This window comes from Pantherophis guttatus, chromosome 7 (genome assembly GCF_059756535.1).
Source record: "Pantherophis guttatus breed Tessera chromosome 7, ASM5975653v1, whole genome shotgun sequence".
Lineage (NCBI taxonomy): Eukaryota > Metazoa > Chordata > Lepidosauria > Squamata > Colubridae > Pantherophis > Pantherophis guttatus.
In genome coordinates, this window is record NC_142069.1 from 63,593,682 (window position 1) to 63,601,264 (window position 7,583).

Genomic DNA, 7,583 nt, shown 5'->3' on the forward strand with positions numbered 1-7,583 from the left:
CATAACAATAAGCTATTTTACCCCCTATATACTATACATTTCTACACAACATTCAGCTAAAAACTATCTGGTACTTCCTAGTTTGATATTTATTCTGCACATAATCTATCCATTTCTTCCACTCCCATGCATAAGTCTCTTGAGTCTTTTAAGTATGCTGATATCTTCGCCATTTCTGCAAAACTGGCCATCTTCAAGGTCCATTCTTGAATTGTGGGCATAACATCCCTTTTCCAATATTGACCAATCAGTAACCTAGCTGCTGTCACCATATACAATATCAATTTTGTTTCTGAAAAGCCCTTAACTATATCCAGTAAAAACAATTGAGGAGAAAATTGGATTTTTTTCTTCAAAACATTTTGCATAACCCACCAAATTTTTATCCAGAAAGCCTTTGCTTTCTTACAGATCCACCATATATGATAATATGTAGCATCTAAGCAATCACATCTCCAACATTTTGGTTGAACATTAGGATACATGCACGACAATTTCTTAGGATCTAAATGCCACCTATAAAACATTTTATAAAAATTTTCCCTCAAATTCTGCGACTGTGTGAATTTAACATTCTGAACCCATATTTTTTCCCACGTTTCCATCATAACTGGTTCTCCAAAATTTTGCGCCCATTTTATCATACAATCTTTAACCAATTCATTTTCTGAGTCTCTTTCTAACAAGACATTATAAACCCTCTTAATATGCATTGGGCCTTTCTCTTTTATCTGTCTAACCAATTCTTCTTCATGCAACATTAATCCAATTTTTTGATCTTCTCTCCATCTCAGTTGAAGTTGATTATACTATAACCAAGTTCAATTAATCCCTTCTTCCAACAGTGTGTTGAATGTCTTTAGTTGCAATCTGCCCCGTCACAAAAAAGTACTTCTTTATATAACCCCCCCCCCGAGTGACTTTATATTTATATTCCGTATAATGTGACCAAGATCCAACCACAACGGTATTTTATAATCCTATTTGAGCCGGTGCTTCTTCCATACTCTCATCAAGGAGTTTCTAAGCATATGGCTGTTGAATACTTTATCCACCTTGTTTTCATAGAATAAATATGCATGCCAACCAAATTCAAGATCATAACTCTCAATATTCAATATTTCAGTCTTTGTCCTTCCAAACCAATCACTTGTTTGTGTAAATGCTGCTGTTTCATAATACAGTCGCAGGTTTGGAAGTTTAAGACCACCCCTTTCATGAACATCTTGCATAATTTTCAGTTTCACTCGTGGCTTTTTCTCATTCCAAACAAACTTATTCACTCCTTTTTGCCATTCCGTCAACTGTTTATCACTTTTAAGCTCTGGAATCATTTGAAACAAAAATAAAAATCTAGGTAGAACATTCATTTTAACTGCTGCTATTCTTCCAAGTAGAGACAGCTGCAGTTTTTTCCAGGTTTCCATATCCTTTTGTACCTTTCGCCACAGCACCTCATAATTGTTTTGAAACAGTTTTATATTTGAATCTACAACTTGAACTCCTAGATATCTCACCTTTGATACTATTTCAAAGCCTGCCTTCCTTTCCAATTCCTTCTTTTGATCAACTGTCATATTTTTATGTTGCTAGTTTGGTTATCCTGGTTAGGCCCATATATAAGAGACTGTAGGCTTTCTTATAATAGTAATATTTATTTCTTTTCTTCCTCAGGAACACAATTAGACAAGCACTAATCTGGGAGGAGCAAGAACTTATATACAGAGAAGGCGGGGCTAATGGTAAGTACTAACCAATGGTAAGTGACACAATGACATCACACAATGACATATAAACAAGCACACATATTTACAGATATCAGGTTAGGTATTTTCATCTGTAACAAATCCCCCTCTAAAATACCTAACTAATGGTGGGTTATTAAGATTATATATGCACATCAAGTTTGGAAGTCAAATACATATGTTGTTTGGTTGGCAATGGCTTAGTGAGGATATCAGCAATTTGTTCACTAGTATTGCAATGGATAGCTTTAATAAATCCTATACTTGGCAGTTGTCTTACATGTTTATATTTTATATCGATATGTCGAGATCGTTGACCTATTGCTTCGGAAGCTGATATATCAATTGCTGCCTTATTGTCCTCATTGATAATAATTGGATAAACAGGTTCATCCCACACATTGGTTAACAAGTCATCGAACCAAGTTAGATTGTTGACCGCTTTGGATAAACAAACATATTCGGCTTCCGCTGTGGAAGTGGCAATTAAATTCTGTTTGCCTGTGTACCAGTGCACCGCACAGCCATTTATAAGAAAAACATATCCAGAAGTACTTTTTCTGGTTTTTGAATCAGTAGCCCAATCAGCATCAGCGTAGCAGGTCAAAGTTGGTTTTTCAGAAATGAATGGTTCTAAGAATAAGCACATATCAATGCTAGACTTTAGATATTTTAGAATCCTCTTAATTCCTTCCCAGTGGTATGAGTTAGGATTGCTTACATGTCTTGACAACAAATTTACAGCAAGGGTGATATCAGGCCTGGTCCAATTAGATATGTATAATAAGGACCCAATAATTGATCGATATAACGTGTTATCCTTGAATGGTTCGTACTCATTATACACATTCCTATAAAAATCAGTTGACATAGGAGTATCACAAATTTTTGAATTAATTAAGTTACATTTTTGTATGAGTTCCATAATCTTGTCTTTCTGAGATAATTTGAACCCCTTATCTGTTTTGTCAATTTGGACTCCTAGATACTTATTTACCTTTCCTAATATTTTTAAGTTGAAATTTTTGCCTAGTTGTTCAGCGAAATTATCACATTTAATTTTGTCGTGTCCAAAATACAATATATCATCAACATAAATCAAAACATATTCAATAGAATCATTATTTTTTTTTGTGAAAAAACAAAAATCAGATGAAGTAGCTACAAAACCCATATTTTTAAGTATCTTTGATAAGCACTCATACCACCGCTTACCGGACTGTTTTAGTCCATAAAGGCTCTTGTTTAATAGCCAAATTTCTCCCTTTTTTGTATCCTTTCCTGGGGGTGCTTTCACATAAATTTCTTTATCTAAATCAGCGTGCAGATAGGCTGTCTGCACGTCAAATTGATATACTTCCAGATTTAAGATAGAAGCTAACACTAGTGCTGTTTTCACGCTTTCTGATCTAACGGTTGGGGAGTAAGTGTCTTCATAGTCATCCGGAAATCTTTGGGCAAAGCCTTGAGCCACCAACCTGGCTTTGTATAGGAATTTACCATCCTCTAGCTCCTTGATTTTATAGATCCACCTAGTGCCAATAGGGGATTTCTCAGTGGGCAGGTCTGTTGGTGTATATACATTTAGTTCTCTCAAACTGTCCATCTCTTTTTTCATTGCTTCCTCCCACTTACTTTTTTCTTCTAGGGGTAGCTTAAGTATGTCATCATATGTGTTAGGAGTCAGGTGTTTAGCTTGGATAGACAGTACGTAATCATCTAATCTTTTAGGAATTATGCCCCTATTGGATCTAATGGGCCTATTCTGGGGATGTTCATCGCTATGCATATACTTAGCTTCTTTTTCGGTTAATTGATCTACTTTCAAAGTGGGGTGTCCTTTTTTCCATTCATCATTAACTATTACTGGGCATTTGATTCTGTTAGTAGATGTGGATTTGGGGTTCGTATCTGATGTGTGATGTTTTGCGTGCGTGTGTGTAATATTTTTTGATTCTGGGTAAATTTCATTGAGATGTAATTTTGACCAGTTCATGTGTTCATGAAACACGGCAGATCTGGATACAATGAAGTGATTATTTTTATCAATGAAGCGATATCCCTTGGTTCCTGATTCGTACCCCATAAATATCAGTCTTTTGGATACTTTCTCTCCTTTGCGCCTTAACTGTGAGGGCACATATACATCAGCAGATACACCAAATACGTGTAAATGCCCAATTTTTGGTTTCCTTCCATACATGAGTTCGTATGGGGTCTTATTGATTGTACTGGACCATAAGCGATTTATAGTGTAATTGGAATAATTAAGGGCTTCAGCCCAGAATGACTGGTTTAAACCAGCATCATCTAACACACATTTAACCATGGTTTGTAGCAAACCATTCTTCCTTTCAGAGACTCCATTTTGGAATGGGGAAAATGGACAAGATTTAAAGTGCAATATTCCTTGTGATTTTAGCCAAGTTGAAAATTCGTTGGATAGGAATTCCGACCCCCTGTCAGTCATTATTTGTTTGATTTTGGTATTGTGTTGTGTTTCTACCATTTTAAAGAACTCCTTAAATTTTTTGAAAACCTCACTTTTGTGGTTAAGGGTGTATACAAAACCAAATCTACTATAGTCATCGACTATGGTCAGGAAGTATCTTTTTTTGTATTTAATTGAAGGTTTTAATGGGCCTACTACATCCATATGAATTAGTTGAAAGGTTGATTGTGTGGTGCGAGTGGCTTTTTTGGGTTTTGGCTTGTTTTTAATTTTGGAAGAATTGCATACAGAGCATTCTAAGTAATTTTTACAGTTCTTTATTTTTAAATCTTCGGAACACTCTAACATTTTTCGTATGACTGGAAAGCTCGCGTGTCCTAGCTTTCTGTGGAGTAAGTGACTACAATTATCGTGAATAGGTTTTCCATTGTTTAAATTTTCAGACATATTAGTATCAGTGTTTGATGCATTCTTATCATTATTTTCATCATGGCTATCTGAATTTGGTTTTTCGTTTCTTAATTGATAGTTTGCATAGACTACTTCGTTATCTTGTGGCAGTAGGTATGTTAGTCCATCATTTGTAAATAGTTTACCTATGTTTCTGTTGTTCTTAGTCATGAATACCTTTCCACCTCTGAAAGTGGTTTCTATTGCATTGTCTATGCTTAACTTTAGGGTTGCCAATATGTTATTTGGAATTTCGGGCACAAATAGTACCCCCTCTATTTTTCCTATACCTTTTATATGCGTGTCTCCTATTCCTCTCACTAGGACTCTATTTTGGTTTGCTACTTTAATATAATATTTCTTTTCAGTGAAGTTACTTAATATTTCTCTATTATGAGTTGTATGGCATGTGGCTCCTGAATCTATGAGCCGGGTGTTGAGTGAATCAGATATCAAAGTGTTATTATTTCTTATTCCATATAGTGATCCTTTCTTATTTTTTCTAGGGTTATTTCTGTATGTTTGTCTTTCTCTAGAGTGTGGTGATTCCCTTCTCTTATACCTGTAATCTGGGGAGGTTCTGTCTAAAAAGTGTATTCTTCTATCCTTGTGTTTATATGAGTCACTGAATCCTATATTCTTGGGGCAGTCTCTACTCTGATGTCTTTCAGATCCACATGTGAGACATTCATGTGGGTATCTGTCTCTGGCCCTGAAATCAGTCCTTCTTTGATTTCTACCTTCTCTTTGTTGTGTATATCGCTCTCTTCTAAGTCTATCTTCAGTAATAAGCTTATTGGTAAGGTTTTCTAAAGTAATTTGCTCTATACTTAGGTTATCTATTAGTGTAATGTAGTTATCCCAGCTGTGATCTAGTGAGTTAATTATAATGCTTTTCATGGTGTTGTCAGAAATGGTTTCTCCCCTTTGAATAAGGTCTGCTCTTACAGCGTTTAAATTCAAGATATGCTCACTCATGGATGTATCATGTTTTAGTTTGGCAGAATAGAATTCCCTAGAGATTTTTGTGGTAGTGGCTACATTTTTGCTATAGAACAGTCTGAATAATTTTTGATATACTTCAAATACAGTTAAATTATGCTCTATACTGGGGAGTATACTTGGGGAAATAGAAACAATTAACATATAGTATGCTTTGTGGTGGAGGCAGTCTATTTCATAGGTCCAAGGCTTATTTGGTGGGTTATCAATAAAAAATAAAACATTTTCTTTCATATATACAATCTGTAAACACTGATCCCATTCCATTAAGTTGCTTCCATCTAATTTCAATTTTATAAAGTCTGGAGGTATTGTCCCTGAGTGTAGTGAGGTGTTATTCATGTTTAGTAGCTGTCCATGATTTAAGACCTTAGCATACTCACAATAAGGCCTGGGTATGGTAGATGTATGTCTGTATTTACTTATCTCTATGTTGCGCTGACTTGTATTTATGTTTCCTTCTTCTTTCTTTGCAGGCTCGTTCTGGGCATGCTCAGTCCTCATTTTTCTCCAGCAGTCGATGAGGGAGGTTCCTGTGTCTGCAGCTCCTGGGGTGAAGTCCCAGATGGCCTTCTGTTGCTCTGCTTTGTTTCCGGAGGGCCTCTGGTGACTGAAGAATGCCTGGGGTGCTGCTCTGCTCATCGGGGAGTCTTCTCTGAGGTCGTCAGTAAGTGGAGCTTGAGGCGGGCCGCCATTGCCAATGGAGCCGGGTTGTTCAGGGAGCTGCTCTTCAGTAGGTAAGTATGATTGCCAGCTTGTCTTTCTTCGGGTGGCTAGGCCTTTCTTTAGACAGTCTATTTCTTTTTGGCCTTTGGTAGATGGTAGTTTAGAATTTTCTATTTCATTTTCTGGTTGTTTGTTTGGTATTGTTAGTTTAGTCCCGAGTGCTGCAGTTAGCACCTGTATAGCATTGTCTATTTCTACTTCAGTAGGTTGAGCTTTGTTTTGTTTAAATAATTGTTTTTTATTTGTTTTTGGACTCGGGTAATCATCTTCTTGGTAGGTTTTGTTTTTTATTTCGTAGTTTGAGGTTTGGAATTCTTTTAGTAATTGGTCAGGCATTTTAGAGGTATTAGGTGGGTAAGATGGCTGCCATGAAAAAGGCGGGAAGCTGTCGCCATCTTTGGTGTCATTTTGAAGTCAGGGGTTGAATTTCTTACCTTGCAGTTTTCTTGTTTGTTATTTTCGTTATCTGCTGCTGTTCCGTGGTCGTTTATTATGCTGCGGATTTTCACAAGCAGATTTGATTCAGCTGTAGTTGTTTCTATTAATTCTAGTATTTTTCTTTTTACCTCATCTTCTTTGTTTGGTGTTAGCAGTTCATTTTCTTGTAATTGCGTTTGTTTCTTAATATTTTCAAGTGGTGTATATTTGTCAGGAGTTAGTTGAGCTGCCATTCTTTTCGTTATGTATCTGGTGGCAGGTCTTCTTTTGTCGTTATGTGAGTCTTGCATCTTTATGTTCGGTTGGGCCTACCAAACCATCCTCTTGCTACCAATTTGTTGCTAGTTTGGTTATCCTGGTTAGGCCCATATATAAGAGACTGTAGGCTTTCTTATAATAGTAATATTTATTTCTTTTCTTCCTCAGGAACACAATTAGACAAGCACTAATCTGGGAGGAGCAAGAACTTATATACAGAGAAGGCGGGGCTAATGGTAAGTACTAACCAATGGTAAGTGACACAATGACATCACACAATGACATATAAACAAGCACACATATTTACAGATATCAGGTTAGGTATTTTCATCTGTAACATTTTAACTATCACCTTGGTTTTTTTCTGATTCAGTTTGAATCCTGATATCATACCATATTCTTCTATAATGTCTTTCATCTGAATTATTGATTCCATTGGCCGTGTTAGGGTAACAACCAGGTCATCTGCAAATGCCCTTGTTCTGTAATCCTCTTGCCTTATAACTATTCCC

At 36.2% G+C, this 7,583-nt stretch overlaps 1 long non-coding RNA gene across 1 annotated transcript; it reads left to right on the plus strand.

Annotated features, from left to right (window-relative positions):
- The first annotated feature begins 1,649 nt into the window (after window positions 1-1,649).
- On the plus strand, window positions 1,650-7,374 carry LOC132710554 (uncharacterized). The gene is made up of 3 exons (XR_009621259.2): window positions 1,650-1,742; window positions 6,126-6,386; window positions 7,240-7,374. It is a non-coding gene; the product is annotated as an uncharacterized LOC132710554 (long non-coding RNA).
- Window positions 7,375-7,583: the final 209 nt, after the last annotated feature.